Source organism: Mustela putorius, unplaced genomic scaffold, assembly GCF_011764305.1.
Source record: "Mustela putorius furo isolate JIRA1106 unplaced genomic scaffold, ASM1176430v1.1 tig00003850_pilon_pilon_pilon, whole genome shotgun sequence".
NCBI lineage: Eukaryota > Metazoa > Chordata > Mammalia > Carnivora > Mustelidae > Mustela > Mustela putorius.
This window is the reverse complement of record NW_025422002.1, coordinates 12745615-12765002: the sequence shown is the minus strand read 5'-3', so window position 1 is coordinate 12765002 and position 19388 is coordinate 12745615. Positions and strand designations below refer to the sequence as shown.

General features: G+C 39.4%; 1 protein-coding gene across 4 annotated transcripts in view; it reads left to right on the top strand.

Moving 5' to 3' along the window:
* Positions 1-272: 272 nt before the first annotated feature.
* Positions 273-19388, top strand: part of RAF1 (Raf-1 proto-oncogene, serine/threonine kinase) — an 86258-nt gene continuing 67142 nt past the window's right edge. For 2 of the 4 annotated variants that reach the window (XM_004738553.3, XM_004738555.3), the window contains exon 1: positions 273-652. The gene's annotated coding sequence lies outside the window, so the exon portion shown is untranslated. Of the gene's footprint in view, positions 653-2540; positions 2646-19388 lie in introns of all 4 variants that reach the window. The other 2 variants (XM_004738554.3, XM_004738557.3) reach the window with 2 other exon arrangements.

Below are 19388 nucleotides of genomic sequence, written 5' to 3'. Positions count from 1 at the left end.
TATCTCCGGGCCTTGCGATGCTGCCAGGCTGGCGTTCCTCTCGCAGTTAAGCCCCGGACCCTCTGGGAGTCCGAGGTGGCCCTTCTCGATTGCCAACAGCACCCACCCGGCGCCAAGCAGGACCGGGCCCACAGCCGTCACGGATCCGAAATGGCGACTGGCGACATCACGAGGCCACGCCCCTGGGGGCGGGGCCCGAGTTCAGACTAGAGTGATAGATGCCCGAACCAAGTTTGCAGCCGCTGCCCGGCAGGCTCGCGCAGAAGCAGAGAGCCAGTGGCGCCGCAGGTCGGGAGGAGGAGCACCGAGTGGAAGGCTCATTTGCCGGGGCCGCCCGAGAGCCTCTTCGTCGCGGGCGTTGGGGCCGCCATCTTAGATGGCGGGAGTAAGAAGAGGGCGAGCGTGAGACAGGAAGGCTTTCCTGCGGCTCTCCTTGGGCCCGGAAGAGGGCCAATTGGCCCGGCTTTGGGGCGTGTGCCCCGAGGCGCGGAGCGCGGGTGCGATGATGCGGGGACTGCCCGGGGCCCCGTCCCCTGGGCTAGGGACGCGCCGAATGTGACCGCCTCCCGCTCCCTCACCCGCCGCGGGGAGGAGGAGCGGATCAGACGCCGCCGCCGGACGACGGGACACGGAGGCGGTTCGGCTCCTTCAGGTAGGCGGCAGGGTCGGCCCTGGCTGCCGGGGGATCTGGGCGGCGGGGCTGAAAGGGCAGAGTTCTAATGCGTCCGGGCCTGGGCGGCGTTGATGGAGCGACCCGGCAGCTGCCGAGTGGGGGCCCGGGCCAGGCCGCTGTCACCCCGGGTGGCGCTGGACGGGCGGGAGCCCTGGAGCCCGGTGTCATGGCCGGCCAGCCGAGTTTCCACATCCCCACTCAAATTTCCTTGTGTTTCGGGGAAACGTGCTAGCGCCACCCCTGTACTCGGTGCACATTCCTTATATTTTGGTAAATGGGAGAATCTGCCCAGAATAGCCCCGTATCTGTGTTGTCATTCAGGTGGACTAATTCCTTTTCTTTCTGGGCGCGGGGTGGGGGGTCCCAGTCTTGCATCTTATCTCAGAGTCCGTCACTCAGGTGACACCCTTATAGGGAGGACGAGAAGAATCGGGGACGAGAGGAGGAAGTGGGTCAGTGCCCCACCACAAAGATATAGGGGGCCTCGCCTTGGGTTTCGGGACTCTGGGTTACTAATGAAAGGTTTGGGATGCGTATACTGAGGTTTGGCCCTGGGATGCTTTGGAATGAAGATCCAGGGCTGTCTTTTGTGTAAAGTGAGAGCCGCCAGGACGCTTGGGTTCTGCAGCTGCAGAGGTTCAGCAGAGCTAGTCGATGCCCAGAAAGAGGAGTTGGAACATCATGAGAGGAGAGGCGGCTGTGTTCATTCATTGTTCTCATTTCAGGGCTCTGGGTGTGCCCTCTGGTATTCATTTCTCTGGTGGGAAGAATGTTAGGATCCCCTATGTCTCCTTGAGATGTGACCGGGTTCTAGAGAGTCGTTTAATCCAAGTAGGGACGAATTCAGCTCACGTTCGTGGAGTATTTCTGCCTGCTTCGTCCTCTATGGGCTGAGTGGAGGGAACCTGCTCTTCTTTCTTCTCACCAAGGCGTGAAAACAATGCGCAGGATGGACTTACTGAGTGTTTTGGGAATTGGAAAAGCCAATTTTGCCTGGGGGAGTTGGGGAAGCTTGAACACTGGAGGGAACTTTTGCGGCCAGTTTTGGACTGATGAGTAAGTGCTTACCAGGTGAGGAGAGGAGAGCATTATAAGCTGAAGAACCGCTGGTAAAAAGGCATAGAGATATGCAGGAGTTGGGATGAGTTTGGGGTGCAGGAAGGAAGTGGTGAGAGATGAGGGTGTAAAAGAAAAGTTGTGAAGGATCTTTGTTGGAGACAGTGAACTAGTTGATTTAATTTGGATTATTTTAAATGAATATTCTATTTTTTTCTTGCTGATAACTATTTTCTCCCTTTATGATGTTGAAGCTGATAGTAACTGAAAAGATGTACTGTGTTAAAGCCATTTAAGGACATTTTTGATAAGTGCCTTATGTCAGATGTTTTGCACTTACGCGGTGGTGAATGAACTGAACTTCATATTCGTAGGTGTTTTTGTAAAAGATTTTTCTAACCTTTTGCTTGCTCACTAAAATGTTGACTTTATGCATGTAGCGCATGCTGCTAATACTGCCTTTTAAATGGCTGTTCGCAATAAAAACCACACTCCCCTGTCATATAGAAATTGGAAGATTATTTGAAACAGCTGAAAGTATTTTTAATTTATTAAGTGTTGTATATTTAGTAAACTTTCTTTGCATTGATTCTGTGGTTTTCGATTTTGTTATAAAGTCTTTAGCTATATAAACATAATTTACCCCAAATCTCTCTATTGTTGTGATTAATGCTTAAGGTAACGTGATTATTATGGTCTTAACTGACTTTAGCTAGCAGTTCCTGAGTTTTTCTTGGGTTGTGATCATTACATGCCACTGAAGAACATTATTAAGAGACTTTTGGCTTGTTTTCACCCTTATCACTTCAAGGGCTAAGCTGTTTAAAATGCAAGAGAAACATTTGACCCGGTTGAACACTGGATACTTGGAAAAATAAACCTGTTAGTGTTTCTGCTGGAAAAGCTTATCTTTTAGGTATGTGGTGTTTGTGATTAAAACTTGTAATGGGGTTGCTTAGCCTTGTTAAAACTTTTGTCAGTAGTTGAAAAGTGTAAGCCTTCAAAGTAGGAGGCATGAGTGAAATACATTAGAACATATTTTACGGGATTTGGGTTTGCAGAAGAAAACAGAGAAACAGATTAAGCTGGTCATTCGTAATGAAAAGGATCTAAAAGGTGAAAGGGAGAATGGTTAAACATCAAATATTGTATTACAGCTGCTCTGAAACTAGTTGTGTTTAGTTAAAACATGCCATTTGTGAAAACCAAAGAAGGTGGTTTGCTCTGAGGATTAAACAACAACTTCTTGGAAGTTAAACTTCCAGAAGTACTAGGTTACTTATTAAATGGAAAATACAATTAATAACTTTAAATTATTATTTCAAGTAGTTTGTTAGTAGTAGATGTATGATTCTGCTACATTCTAATTTCAGATAAAACTTTGTTAGTGACCTGCCTAAAAATAGTAAAATGTTACATGAGGGAATGCTTTTGTTTGCATGTTAGGAACATAATAGGCCATACATAATAATCCTGGTCTTGGGAGGAGCTTGTTAGCCAAACAGCATGCCTTAATGTTGACTTGCAGAAGAGAATTTTAAATATTGCTTTTGAAAGGCAGTGGACTGTGTGACAGTAGGGGGTTTATGAAACCACAAAATCGAACTTGTAAAGGTTTTTTGTTCTTCAAATTGTACAGGTCATGGAAATCATTTCTTTCTTTCTTTTTTTTTTTTTAAAGATTTTATTTATTTATTTGTCAGAGAGAGAGCGAGCGAGAGCAAGCATAGGCAGACAGAGTGGAAGGCAGAGTCAGAGGGAGAAGCAAGCTCCCTGCTGAGCAAGGAGCCCGATGTGGGACTCGATCCCAGGACGCTGGGATCATGACCTGAGCTGAAGGCAGCTGCTTAACCAACTGAGCCACCCAGGCGTCCCGGAAATCATTTCTTTAAAACTAGTTGAAAAATTGCTCACCTTGACTAAATTAATTGGAAGACCAAGGAACAGTGGGCTTATTTACGATGAGGTTGTGTAGAGTTATAGGTTGTTGTATTGTGTGTGTGTGTTTATGTGTATGACTGGTTCAAAATTCCTATTTGCTAAACTGACTAGGTGCTAAATGTAACACTGCATGTTTGCATTACAGTTTAGTTAGTATTTCTGGTATAGGGCTATACTGCCTTGTCTATTATTGTCATGATAGTAATGGTGGGGTATTTTATTCTTGCTTAAAAGTAGAGTAAAAATTGCTTAATTTTGTATTAAAGTTTTCATCTTTTATTTTGCAGTGATCAAATCAAAATTTGTTCCTCCGTTTCTCCCAGAATACTTGAGTAGCTCTCATTGATTTTCCTGGTTAACTTCAGAGCTTTTTAGCTTTTCTTCTAAAATTGCTCCTAAAATCTCAGTTTAACCAAGGAAAATGTCAAGTGGGTGTTGTTTCTTTGTTATTGGTTTTGGCCCAGGCTATCTCAAGTCTCTTTGGCAAATCACTCATAAAGTGTGTTAATTGCTTCACATTCCAATCAGTGTACATAGTTTTCTTGAGGAATACTTGACACATAGTTTTATTTTTAGACCAGATTCTAAAGGATTTTACAGAGGTAGGGATTAACAATCCCAAAGCTAGTTTCAAATTTTTAAATCTTTGTGATTTTGAGATTGTTGGTATTTTTGGTTAATGAATGGAAAGCAGCGGGCAATGACAGTGTTTTAGGGGTCCCAGTATCTTTAAGTGCTGGTGAGGACCTTGTGGATTTTGCTGGTGTCTTCTTCTTCCTCTTTCAACCTGTTGGATTCCATTTATTGTCATATAGTAACAAGCATAAGTACATTTTTACTGTTGGAATCAGGATCTTCTATTTATTTTCTTCCATCCTGCTATGGAAAACAAAAGTGGTTTGACTTCTTTGAAGATACTTAATACTAGGCATCACAGTTGGGACAGTGTTTACTTTTTTTCCATCCATGTACATTTCTGATGGAAGAGTCAGGCCAGTTATTGTTTAACTGTGTTAATATATCTTTAGAATTAGGAATTTTTGTTCCTTTTTTCTTTTTCTTTTCTTTCTTCTTCTTTTTCTTTCTTTCTTTTTTTTTTTTTTAAAGTAATCTTTACACCCGTCATGGGGCTCAAATTTACAACCCCAAGATCAAGAGTTGCATGCTGTACTGACTGAGCCAGCTAGGTCTTAATCTAGGTATTTCTGAGGCATCCTTTACAAGCATGGATAGCTTTTAACATCTCTCCATTACTTGGGTTTGGGATGGATGAAATTCTAAATTTTTTCTGGAAGAATATGACTTGTTTTCTGTGGCAGATCTCATTGGGAAACTCAAGAGTTTCTAGGAGAGGCATTTCTCTGGATTGAGAAGATCATTCAGAAAGGAACTATCATTTGCATTTACGAGAATTTGTTTACAGTAGAAAAGACTGGAAAGAGTTCAAATGTCCAACATTAGTGAAATGATTAAGTAAATGGTGGTACAGCCACTTGATGGGGCACTGTGCTTGTCATTAAATATGGATTATATGACGCATTGATAACATGGAAAATGTTGAACACAAAAGTATGTATCTGGAACGATTACAGTTCTATAAAAAAAATACAGTGGAATATCATTCAGTATAAAAAGAGATGGTGTACTGATACATTCTCCGACATGTATAAACCTTGCAAACATGTTAAATGGAAGAAGCCAGTCATTAAAGACCATATATTTTATGATTCCATTTGTATGAAATGTCCAGAATAGGCTAGTCCACAGAGACAGAATGTAGGTTAGTGGTTGCCAGGGGCTGGAAGGAGTACGGGAATGGACAGGCTACTGGGAATGGATAGCGACTGTGATAGGGTCTTTTTTTTTTTTTTTTTTTTTTTTTTGGAGGGATGAAAATGTTCTCAGATTGTGGAGATGGATGCACAACTCTTGAATATAATAAAAACCGTCAAATTGTACACTTAAAGTGGGTGAGTTGTATGTGAATTACATCTCAAGCTGTTTTGAAAAAATCTCAAAGCCTACACATGGGAAGAAAATACAAAAGATAAAATATAAAAAATATAAATATAACATGTAGATGTTAACAGTTATCGTTAAACAGTAGAAATAAGAATAATGTTCTTTGGGGCGCCTGGGTGGCTCAGTGGGTTAAAGCCTCTGCCTTCTGCTCAGGTCATGATCCCAGGATGCTGGGATGGAGCCCCTCATTGGGCTGTCTGCTCTGCGGGGAGCCTGCTTCCTCTTGTCTCTCTCTTTGCCTGCCTCTCTGCCTACTTGTGATCTCTCTCAAATAAATAAGTTAAAAAAAAATAGGATAGTGTTCTTTATACTTCTTATATTCTCTGAATGTGTTGCTTTTATAATAGAAAAATGCATTTAATAAAGTTGATTAATTGGGGCACCTGGGTGGCTCAGTCGTTAGGTGTCTGCCTTTGGCTCAGGTCGTGATCCTGGGGTCCTAGGATCGGGCCACACATTGGGCTCTCTGCTTGGCATGAAGCCTGCTTCTCCCCCTGCTTGTATTTCCTCTTGCTGTGTCAAATAAATAAATCTTTATAAAAAAAAACGTTAATTAATGGTATTCATGGTGTGGGTCTTTATGTTACCCCAGCCATTCAGTCACTGTCAGATTCCATTGACAACTATATTTTTGAGCTTCTTTTAGCTGTTTTCTTTTTTTTCTCCAGATTAAAGCAGGCTTTTCTTACTATTAGCCTTGAGTGTTGTTAGAACATCCAATGTGAACTCCTTTTTCTTATTTCTTCCCATGGCAGTGCTTTCTCCACATTGCTATCAGATTCACTCTTACTGTGCAGATTCTTTTTTTTTTTTTTAATTTTTTATTTTTTATAAACATATTTTTATCCCCAGGGATACAGGTCTGTGAATCGCCAGGTTTACACACTTCACAGCACTCACCAAAGCATGTACCCTCCCCAATGTCCATAACTCTACCCCCCTTCACCCAACCCCCCTCCCCCCAGCAACCCTCAGTTTGTTTTGTGAGATTAAGAGTCACTTATGGTTTGTCTCCCTCCCAATCCCATCTTGTTTCATTGATTCTTCTCCTACCCACTTAAGCCCCCATGTTGCATCACCACTTCCTCATATCAGGGAGATCATATGATAGTTGTCTTTCTCTGCTTGACTTATTTCGCTAAGCATGATACGCTCTAGTTCAATCCACGTTGTCGCAAATGGCAAGATTTCATTTCTTTTGATGGCTGCATAGTATTCCATTGTGTATATATACCACATCTTCTTTATCCAGGCCTGCAAGGTTGGTACTGTGCAGATTTTTAAAAATAAAATTTTATTAAATTTTTTGAATAGATAATACTGTCACATGCCACAAAATTCAAAGGATACAAAAATTTTGGCAGAGTAAGTAAAGTTGTGTAGAGTAATTCTACCACCCCATTTGTTCCCCAGCTACCCAGCTTTCTTTCATGTAGGGTAAGAATGGGGTTTTTAAGTATCCTTTTTTTTTTTTTAAGATTTTATTTATTTATTCGAGCTTGAGAGAGAGGGCACTGAGTGCACAAGCAAAAGGAGGGTAGCGGGAGAGGGAGAAGCAGGCTCTGTTGAGCAGTAGGGGACTCTATCCCAGGACCCTGGATCATGACCTGAGCTGAAGGCAAGATGCTTAATGGACTGAGCCACCTAGGTGCCCCTTATGTATCCTATTTTGTGATGATAACAATATTCAAATGTAGAGATATCGTCCTTACTTCCGTTGGCAAATCTTCCAAGAGTGTCCATTGCCTATTGGACTAAACATAGTTCTTGCTTAATGAAGATTCCTCATACTATCTTTGGTGGAATTCAAAAGTCTTTTTTTTTTTTTTAAAGCACTTACGTAGGTGCAGTCTAGTGTGCTTCGTGCAGGGTAAATGAGGCAAGTTCCTGCCTTCAACGACCTTATCTAATGAGGAGAGATTGACACAATTTCCTTACTTTTATCTGTTCCTCTTTTAAAAGCCATTTTGAACACCATCTTCTAAATATCATTTCCTGATCTTTTTTTTCTCTTCTCACTCATTATTTTGTTTCCTTCCTTGAGCCCCGCCTTGAAACTTTATTGCATTTACTTTTCATGCTATCATTTTTGAGTTTACTGTCTTGTTAGATTATACAGAAAAATGCATACTCTACTCCATATGGCAGTTCCTTATTTATTGATGTTTGTAAAAAAAAAAAAAAAAAAAAAAAAAAACTTTCCCTTTGAGAGGCTGAGGGTCCATGGTTCTGTGCTTCAGTGACAGTGTTGAGTTTACATTCCAAGACATAATACTAGGTTTTATTTATTTATTTTTAAAGATTTTTATTTTATTTATTTGACAGGCAGAGATTACAAGTAGGCAGAGAGGCAGGCAGAGAGAGAGGGGGAAGCAGACTCTCTGCTGAGCAGAGAGCCCGATGCGGGGCTCAATCCCAGGACCCCAAGATCACGACCCAAGCCGAAGGTAGATTCTCAACCCACTGAGCCACCCAGGCGCCCCAATACTAGGTTTTATAAGACCTATTTAAACCTAAATGATTTCTTTTTTCTTTTCCTTTTTTTGGGGGGGGGTACTATGCATTATAGATGTTACATGTATTGTGACACATATGGAAGTATTTTACTCCTTTCCCTAGAAGATTGTATCTTTTTTTTTTTTTAAAGAATTAATTATTTATTTATTTGACAGAGAGATCACAAGTAGACAGAGAGTCAGGCAGAGAAAGAGAGAAGCAGGCTCCCTGCTGAGCAGAGAGCCTGACATATGGGACTCGATCCCAGGACCCCGAGATCATGACCTGAGCCGAAGGCAGCGCCTTAACCCACTGAGCCACCCAGGCGCCCCTAGAAGATTGTATCTTAATCACCTTTGACTACCCAGAGTTTAGCATAATGGCTAACACCTGATTGCAGCCAAATTGTTGATTGTAAGGTGCTAAATAGTGTTAATTGAATTTTTTTGTATAGATATTCTACAACTCTGGCTAAGTTCCTTAAAGGTGTGGCATATCTTATTTTTGTTTATACATCTCTAGTTCTTGAAACTTTGTCTTGATTATGTAACAAACATTAACTGAATGAGTGGAGATTCAGAGGTTAATCACCTATGGACTTAGTTCCTTCCTACTGTCCATCACAAACACAAATGCTTACTATTAAGAGGATATACTTAATAAACTTAAACTCAGAACTTTGTAACATAGGATGTAAGTAGGATATCTGTTGAAGGAGTCATCTTGCTTATTGGCCTCCCACTCCCTGGGGCTTTATTTGAAGATGGCCTGGGGCTCTCACTGCCAGCTCCATGAGGGCTTTGCCTGCTTTAGCAGTTCCCCTGATTCTCTGGCCTAAGCGCCTTTGTCATGCTGGCTATTTCCCTCTGTATTCATTGGCTTTATACATGGAAGAGTGTTTTAACCAGAGGAAATGTGAGGGGGTATATGATATTCTACCTTCCTTCACGTTAGTCTGGACTGGAATTAGAGTGCAGTTGTGAATTGTGAGACTAGAGATCATGACCTTCATGACTCCTGTTTAGCTAACAGGGTGAAATGGGCCCCTTAGGCTTTTTTGGAGGGAGACAGGTAAACTATACATAAAATTTACCATTTTAGCCATATTTGAGTGTACTCTTCAGTGGCATTAAGTACATTCAGAGCATTGTGCAACCATCACCACTATTCCCAGAACATTTTCATCATCCTGAACAACTCTGTACCCATTAAACAAAACTCTCCATTCCTTCCTATTTCTGGAAATTCTACCATGAATTTGCTCATTGCAAGTACCTCATATAAGGGAAAATCATACAGAATTTGTGATACTGCATCTGGTTTACTTAATGTTTTTCCAAGGCTCATTCATATTGTACCATGTATCAAAATTTCATTCTTTTTTATGGCTGAATAATATTCCTGTGGGTGTGTGTAAAGTATTTTGTTTATCCATTCGTCTGTTGGTGGATTCTTGGGTTGTTTCTACCTCTTGGCTGTTGTGGATAATGTTACTGTGAATATTCGTTCATAAGTGTCTGTTTCAGTCTCTGCTTTCAATTCTTTTGGATGTATGCGCCTAGGAGTGGAATTGCTGGATCATATGGTAATTTGCTTTTAACTTTTTGAGGAACTGCCAAACTGTTTTTCACAGCAACTGCACCAATATACATTTCTACCAGCAATACATGAGGGTTCCAGTTTCTTGACGTCTTTGTCCATGCTTGTTATTTTCCGTTTTTTTGATAATAACTATGATAATGGGTGTGAAGCAAACAGGAAACTTAGAAGTTGCATATTTGGCTATATTTGCATCTGATAGATTCTTTTTACCCTTATGAATTTATTTGTACATAATGCTTTTCAAAGAGGTATCATACAACTAATGATTCATCTTTTTTGAAAAGAGTAAACTTTTTTGCTAAGCTAGTACATGTAGTTGGTGTAGTTACCTTCTTTATACCCTATATCCTTTTAATTTAAAGTGTATTCTGTCATCTAGTGAAAGATGATTACAGTTAATCCTGCAAGATAGGATCTTTTAAATGAAAAAAGTAGAGTACTAAAATTAATACACGAAGATCTAATCTTTATAAAGAAAAATATTTACAAGTGCATAGAAAATATTAGGTACATATGTCCATGAATGTTGGCAAGGGCCATCTCTAGGTTATTACTTTTTGTATTTTTCCATGTTTTTCAGGTGCCCCCCCCATGAACATGTATTCTGTAATTAGTGGTTGTTGTTTTTTTTTTAAAGATTATTTATTTTTTAGAGCACCTGTATGTGAGCACATGGTTGGGGGGGATGGGAGGGATGGGGCAGAGGTGGAGAGAATCCTGAAGCAGACCCCTTGCTGAGTGCAGAGCCCCATATGGGGCTCAATCCCAGGACCCTGAAATCATGACCAGAACCCAAATCAAGAGTTGGCTGCTGGGGCACCTGGGTGGCTCAGTGGGTTAAGCCTCTGCCTTCGGCTCAGTTTGTGATCCCAGGGTCCTGGGATCAAGCCCCACAACGGGCTCTCTGCTCTGCAGGGAGCCTGCTTCCTCCTCTCTCTCTGCCTCCTCTCTCTCTGCCTGCCTCTCTGCCTACTTGTGATCTCTGTCAGATAAATAAAGAAAAAATCTTAAAAAAAAAAAAGAGTTGGCTGCTTAACTGACTGAGCCACTGAAGTACCCCTGTACTTAGTATATCTTTAAAAAAACTAATTGATTAGAAAATATAAGTTATTACAAAAAGCCTATGTATACATGTGCATATGACATCTGTATGGGAGAAAATACCAAAAAGTAATGGAAGGTTGTTAACATAGGTTACTTGGTGGGATTAGCAGGGGGAAGAAAGGGAAGGGTAAAGCAAAGAAGGGATTAAGAAAAAAAAAATTAGGTGCTATAGAAAAAAAGCAGAGTAGAAGTTTTAGAAGGTACTGAGGATGGGGAGGGGTTGCTATTTATAATGGGTGTGTTTGTAAAGTCATTAAATACAAAGATTTAAAAAGTAAAAGACTGTCCTAGTCTTAATCAGACTTGTTTCCAAACTTTTCCTCTTCTCTACTCCTGGATACACCTTGGCTTTTATTTTACCTTTGCATCTATCTATTGAAATGCTACCCCTTCTAGTTCTGTAGTGAAGTCATCCTTAACTGTCCACCTCTTTCTCCACTCAAGCTAGAGGTAGCCTTTCCACACTCCTAATTTCAGAGTTTTCTTTAAGGGGCACCTGGGTGGCACAATTGGTTGAGCATCCCACTCTTGGTTTCAACTTAGGTCATGATCTCAAGGTTGTAAGATCTAGTTCAGTGAGGAGTCTGCTTCAAATTCCCTCTTTTTCAAATAAATCTTTAAAAAAAAAAAAAGTCACTACCCCTCCCCGCAAAAGCCTGCCATATTTTGTTGTAGGCCTGCTTGTTATCCTGAAGGTTCTTAGCACAATGCCTAGCACAGAGTCAGTCTTTGGTAAATGATGGTCCTTCTACTTTAAAAGCTTCTGGAAGGTAAGGGGCAATGTCTTTGTGAATTTTATATTCTTCAAAGCAGCTAGTGGTTGAAAGTAGATTCTTAGAAATTGTTGAATGAATAGTGCTCCTTATTCTTTTTTTCCTCTCAGTTCTGTGAATGGTTGCAGTATATACAAAAGCATCTGGTTCCTTAGATTATATATTAGTATTTTTATGTTGTAGATAGTGATTTAGTATCCATGAAAAAGGTTAGGATAAATATTGTAATTCTGTCTTTTCTCCATTAATATTTTATTCAGATATTTGAGCACGTAATTTTATGTAAAGTGTACTCTACTGGATGATGGAGTATAACAAGATGTAAGAAATATAATATAAGATATATAAATAAATATAAGAATTTCCTTAAGGCATTCATTCTTTGATGTATAATTACATAGGTTACATTTTCATGTTTTTTTAATCCTGTGGCAAAGTACCTAGGTATAATTTAGAGCTTTAATGAATTAGTGGCCTAATTACAGGGGAAACTTGTGTACATGTTCTTGTTTTAAGAACATTATTCTTGAAAAGTTAATTTAAAATATTTTCTGGAAAAAAAAGATACTGTAGATTTTTTAATTCTACAAAGTTCTTAAGGCAAGCAAGGTAGGTACCTTTGGTGATACCACTAAAGACTAAGGAAATTTTTCTGTATGAGAGCCATTGACTCTGGAATGAATTATAGGAGATTTGACTGAATCAGATGGTTACTTCTTAAAATTGTTCTGCCAAGTTTGAAGGACTGTCTCCTATCTTAAGGATAGATGCTAGTGTCTGCCTGTGCCAGTGTGCAAAATAGTGAATTTATTTATTTTATATTTCATGTCTTTATTCTTGAGGAAGGCAGAAGGCTATTTTTTAAGTTCTTGTTGACTATGCAAGATGTGTGACTAAGATTTGTGCCTTTTTTTTTTTTTTAAAGATTTTAGTTTATTTACTTGACAGAGATCACAAGTAGGCAGAGAGAAGAGAGAGGGAAGCAGGCTTCCTGCTGAGCAGAGAGCCCGATGTGGGGCTCTGTCCCAGGACCCTGAGATCATGACCTGAGCCGAAGGCAGCAGCTCAACCCACTGAGCCACCCAGGTGCCCCAACCCAATTACTTTTTAAAAAGTTAAAATATTTTCTAAACTTGGGCAGTTCTGAACTTTTGCAAGGGTAGAGTGTCACATTTCCTCCTCATGTGTCTTTATGCTGCCCAGTCATCTGATGAAGTTGCCAGTTCGTGGTCAGAAATTGAGAAAGAGGAGTGAGGAAACTCAAAATATTGACACACATACCACTGTGCAGTGCATCAGAGTGCCCTTTTGGACTGGTTGGAAAACTGTAACCTAAGCCTTTTCCAAACTAGACATATTATTATTTCTAGCTTGGATGAGATGGCTTTTGATTTTTTAAGTATTTGAGCATGTCTGTCAGCAGAAACTTTTTCTTTGTGAGGGTAATTTTTTCCAGTCTTGTGTGACCAATTGAAGAATAATAATAATAATAATAAAGGAACAAACACTTACTGAAGGAAGCTTGCGGAAATCATGAAAAATTGATCACCCAATCTCTCAGGTAGACCAAGGCTTGACTGAAGGAAGGAATGAGCTTAAAGGAGAAATGAATAGTGAAGTTGCATTATAAGCACTTTAAAATATGAATATTCAATTATGTTTTCACTCTGTCAAAAAATGAAGGTTTTTAATAGTGCAGGCAGTTTCAGCCACTGTTACTCATACTGAGTATATGTTCTTGTGCGATTTCTATTGCATTTGGGATTCTTTTTTGTCTAAAGATAACGTAAAAACAAGAAAACCTATAGATAATAGCTTACCTTTATTGCTACCTGCCATGTTCTTTAAAGAGCTGACTTCAGTTCATTTAATCTTCCCAATAGCCTGATGATATAGGTAAATTATGATCTTTATTTTAAAGAGGAAGAGAGAGAGACATAGATTAAATACCCTAAATATAGCCCATCTATTTAGGGAGAGATTAAAGGGATTTTCTAGGGTAATTTGGACTCCATCCTATACCCTAGCTTCACTGTAGAAATTAGCCCCTATGTATGATGCAAACTTAGTGTTTTTGTTAGAATTCTGGGAATGCCTTCCACTTCATACTTTCCTTTATGATCCGTGGTAGTTTTCTTTCCTTCTTCCAGACCTTACATTATTGACCCCTCCTAATCCCTGTATTGTGTTTTTTTCTTTTATAATTTCTTTTCAGCGTAACAGTATTCATTGTTTTTGCACCACACCCAGTGCTCCTGTATTATGTTTTAAACTAAATACTGAAGTTCTCAAAGGCAGGGATCCGGGTCTTAAACTGATTTGCCTCTTCAAGTACTCATTTTTCATAGAACCCTCAGAGATAGCCCCTTTGAAGAGTTTTCTTAACTTTTGTTGACCTAAATGGAAATACTTATTTCCATTATTCTTTTTTCTGTAAGATGATAATGAATCATTTTGGTAATACTTTATATGTGAAAACTTTTCTTCAATATTTGATTTAGGAATTTAGTGTAAAATAACACGTTTAGAAAAATTCTTTCTAAAATGCTTTCTTTTTCCACTAATCAGTGTTTCATAAACTTCTAGGAAACATGCTATCACTTGCTTATGTGTAAAGCATACGCGGTTTATGCAAGTACAGGGTAAGGATTGTGACCCTACACTGAAGCCTTTAATCTAAAGCTTGGAGTGATTGGGGGTACTCACCTGATAGTTTATCTTAAACATTTATCACTTAATGGAGGGACTTCTCTTTTTGGAATGTTTTCTGTGCTAATTTTGCCAATTCTTTTTTTTTTTTTTTTAAGATTTTATTTATTTATTTGACAGAGAGAGAGAGATCACAAGTAGGCAGAGAGGCAGGTAGAGAGAAAGGGAGGAAGCAGGCTCCCTGCTGAGCAGAGAGCCTGATGCGGGGCTCAATTCCAGGACCCTGAGATCACGACTTGAGCTGAAGGCAGAGGCTTTAACCCACTGAGCCACCCAGGTGCCCCTAATTTTGCCAATTCTTATGACAGTGTTTAAAATGCTGGAATTTTAGGGGCGCCTCGGTGGCTCAGTCAGTTGAGCATCCAACTCTGGATTTCAGCTCAGGTGGTCATCTTAGGGTGGTGAGATTGAGCCTGGGGTTGGCCTCTGGGCTGAGTGTGGAGTCCGCTTGAGATTCTCCCTCTCTCCTTCCTTTGCCCATCCCCCTGCTCGCTCTCTCTCTCAATAAATAAGTAAATACATAAAATCTTTTAAAAAAAGAAGGTGCCTGGGGTCCGTGGGTGGCTCAGTCAGTCAAGCGTCTGCCTTCAGCTCAGGCCATGATCCCAGGGTTCTGGGATCAAGTCCCCATCCGGCTCCTGGCTCTGAGGAGAGACTGGCTTCTCCCTCTCCTTGTGCTTGCATGCACACGTCCTGTCTCTCTCTCTCAAATAAATAAATAAAATATAAAAAAATTAAAAAGCTGCTTGGAATTTTATGTGATAGATAATTCTGTGGAAAATGAGCATAGTGCAAAGATATCTAAAATGATTTATTGGTTTCCATTTTAAAACTTCATTATGTGGGCACCTGGGTGGCTCAGTTAAGTATCTGCCTTCGGCCTCAGCTCAAGTCATGATCGAAGGGTCCTAGGATTGAGACCCTCTTTGGACTCCCTGCTCTGCGGGAAGCCTGCTTCTCCCGCTCCCCCTGCTTGTGTTCCCTCTCTTGCTTTGTCTTTCTCTGTCAAATAAGTAAATAAAATCTTAAAAAAAAAAAACCCCAAACCTGCCAAACTGTTTAAAAAAATAAAGCTTCATTATACAATTAAGTAGTTAAAGCAGAGTAGAGATACATCTTTGGAATTGTATTATGACTGGAATGGCTATTAGTGGCTTTAAAAATTATGAATTACTTCGTTTATTTCATTGTTACCATTTCTCCTGCTTTATATTCCCAGTCTATTTTCTGATTTATCAGAAAGATATTTAAATTTTAGAATACTTGAATTAGTTTACTAGTTAAAATGTAAACTGACATATACTTCAAATATAATTGTATACCATATAGTGTAAATAGAGCTACTTTTACCTGTATTTTACTTAAAGAGCAGTGAATTGGGAGATTTTATATTTCTCTTACGCATTAAGTCACTGTAAGTTGTACATGGCATTTGGTTTATTTTCTCTTTATCTTTGATATTAAATCTTACTTCTCCTATCCTAGAAAAGTAGAAATAACCTTTTTGAGGAAATGATGAATCCCAGCAGAAAGGTATTCTCCAGAAAAGTTGTATTCGTTAATTGTAAGTAATTTAGCAGTGTGTTGTTGTCCTGTACAAGTCCAGGATAAGCTAATGGGTAAAATATCCAGAATTGCCCCATGCAGGCTCTGCAGAGGATCTCTAGGAATATGGAGTCACTTTGCAAAGAACAAATGAGTAAGATAGTGTATAGTCAGTGTTGTTTTAAGTAATGTGAGAGCTCAACAAGCTCTTTCACAGTTGATCTGTACTTTGGAACTTGGGGCTTAAGTTTTGAACACAGTATAACAGTGGTTAAGAGCTCTAGGCTTTGAACTCAGGCTGGAGGTTTAAGGGATATTTAGAAGAGTTCCTGATTATTATAATCAATAGAACCACCATTGTTTGTATAACAGTGTTAATGGGTAACATTTTCTGTCTCAGGCTAACACTGTGTGCTTTCCATATATTATTTAACCTTTACATGTTATAAAACATACCAAGAAGAGAAAAAGAAATACAAGTAAATCTTTAAATTTAGATGTCAGTAAATAAAAGGCTATTTAAAAATACAGGCACCTAAAAAAAAAAAAAAAAACAGGCACCTTAGTATAATCAGGTCATTTATGCCAGATGTCTAGACTTTTAAAGCTCTTGCTGCCAGTTCCTCCTCCTCTCTTTTCAAAACAGGGAGAAATCCAGGGCAGCTAGATAAAATTTTAACAGCATTTTAACTCTAGAGTAGTATCCAGGTTATATTGATGTATAGGAATTCTTTTATATTGACCAATATTCAGAATTAGTCATGGTTCATAATTCAGCAGTGTTCTACTTACATGGAGATTTTTTTTAAAATGTGATGTTTTCTTTTTTTTTTTTAAAGATTTTATTTTTTCGACACAGAGAGTTCACAAGTAGACAGAGAGGTAAGCAGAGAGAGAGGGAGAGAGGGAAGCAGGCTCCCTGCTAAGTAGAGAGCCCGATGCGGGACTTGATCCCAGGACCCTGAGAGCATGACCTGAGTGAAGGCAGAGGCTTAACCCACTGAGCCATCCAGGCACCCCTTACATGGAGATTTTATCTAAGGTGCATTTATTGCCAACTCTGGGGAGAACATTTTTGGAATGAAGATAAAGAAGAATGACTTAAAAGAAATTTATATAATCTTCACTGTATTTGTATTAAATTCAGATCCATTTATTGAAGATTATGGGAGCTTTCTGAATAACAGATTTTTTATATATTCTGTATTGTTTAAAGGATAAGAAGAAAGGCCAACTTAGAAAAAGCACTAGAAATATAGCTGCTCTGAGATAATTTAAAGGAAATCACTAAATGATTTATAAATGAAGTAAAAATCTTTTAAATATGAAGACTAATTTAAATTGCATGTGTTAATGTAAGGCATGGTATGTATTTTCCTGTCTTCACATACTGGTGTTATCCATTCCTTGTAAATAATATTTATTTCAAAGTAGTATTATAGTAATAACATTAAAAGTTATTTTATTTTTTTATTTTTTAAAAGGTCTTATTTGAGAGACAAAGAGCATGAATTGGGGTGAAGAGCAGAGAGGAGGGAGAAGCAGGTTCCCTGGCAGGGAGCCCATGAGACTCAATCGCAGGACCTGGATATCATGACCTGAGCCAAAGGCAGATGCTTAACCTACTGAGCCACCCAGGTGCCCCTGAGAATATTTTATTTTTTAAATTAGTGTGTATTGTAATAGAACTGGAATTTACCATCTGAGGGTTTGAAAAATTAATGTTTTCTTTTAAATTGTGACAAAGCCTTTTGAATTTTACCGTTTCTTCTAAAAAAGAAATAGGAATGGTATCTGCTTTAGCCTATCTAATTCTCACAATCCTGTGAGGTAATGGAGAGGAGAGCTGAATAAACTGAAGAGTGTCAAATTGTAAATTCTCTTGACTGAAGTATACTTTCTGAAATCAGTCTCAACCGTAGAGAATGCATTGCTACATTCTCAGAAATTAGCTTTTAGGTAGATTGCTAAAGAAGTTCTTAAAACCTTATCTTAAGGGGCGCCTTGGTGGCTTAGTGGGTTAAGCCGCTGCCTTCAGCTCAGGTCATGATTCCAGAGTTCTGGGATCGAGTCCCACATCGGGCTCTCTGCTCAGCAGGGGGCCTGCTTCCTCTTCTCTCTCTCTGCCTGCTTCTCTGCCTACATGTAATCTCTCTCTGTCAAATAAATAAATAAAATCTTTAAAAAACAACACAAAACAAAAAAAAAAAACCCTTATCTTAAGACATCAGCATGCTGGTTGCTTTAGGTATGTTTACTCTACCACTTTAATATTTTTAAGTGAAATGTAAGACAGTATTTGAAGTGATCCGAAGGGGCACGTGCACCCGGATGTTTATAGCAGCAATGTCCACAATAGCCAAACTGTGGAAAGAACCTAGATGTCCATCAACAGATGAATGGATAAGAAGATGTGGTATATATACACAATGGAATACTATGCAGCCATCAAAAGAAATGAAATCTTGCCATTTGCGACAACGTGGATTGAACTAGAGCGTATCATGCTTAGCGAAATAAGTCAAGCAGAGAAAGACAACTATCATATGATCTCCCTGATATGAGGAAGTGGTGATGCAACATGGGGGCTTAAGTGGGTAGGAGAAGAATCAATGAAACAAGATGGGATTGGGAGGGAGACAAACCATAAGTGACTCTTAATCTCACAAAACAAACTGAGGGTTGCTGGGGGGAGGGGGGTTGGGTGAAGGGGGGTGGAGTTATGGACATTGGGGAGGGTACATGCTTTGGTGAGTGCTGTGAAGTGTGTAAACCTGGCGATTCACAGACCTGTATCCCTGGGGATAAAAATATGTTTATAAAAAATAAAAAATAAAAAAAAAAAAAGAATCTGCACAGTAAGAGTGAATCTGATAGCAATGTGGAGAAAGCACTGCCATGGGAAGAAATAAGAAAAAGGAGTTCACATTGGATGTTCTAACAACACTCAAGGCTAATAGTAAGAAAAGCCTGCTTTAATCTGGAGAAAAAAAAGAAAACAGCTAAAAGAAGCTCAAAAATATAGTTGTCAATGGAATCTGACAGTGACTGAATGGCTGGGGTAACATAAAGACCCACACCATGAATACCATTAATTAACTTTTTTTTTTTTTAATAAAGATTTATTTATTTGACACAGCAAGAGAGGAAATACAAGCAGGGGGAGAAGCAGGCTTCATGCCAAGCAGAGAGCCCAATGTGTGGCCCGATCCTAGGACCCCAGGATCACGACCTGAGCCAAAGGCAGACACCTAACGACTGAGCCACCCAGGTGCCCCAATTAATTAACTTTATTAAATGCTCAGACTTTTAGATTCTTGTGTGCTGAATTCCTGAAAAGCTTCCTGTTTTAATCAGGATTGTTTAAATTGGTTTTTCTTACCATGGTTCAAATTAATCTAACCCCATCTTTCAGGAAAGGAGCTGTGATAAGATAATGAGAAGTGTTCAGTGAGTGTTCCAGTTCA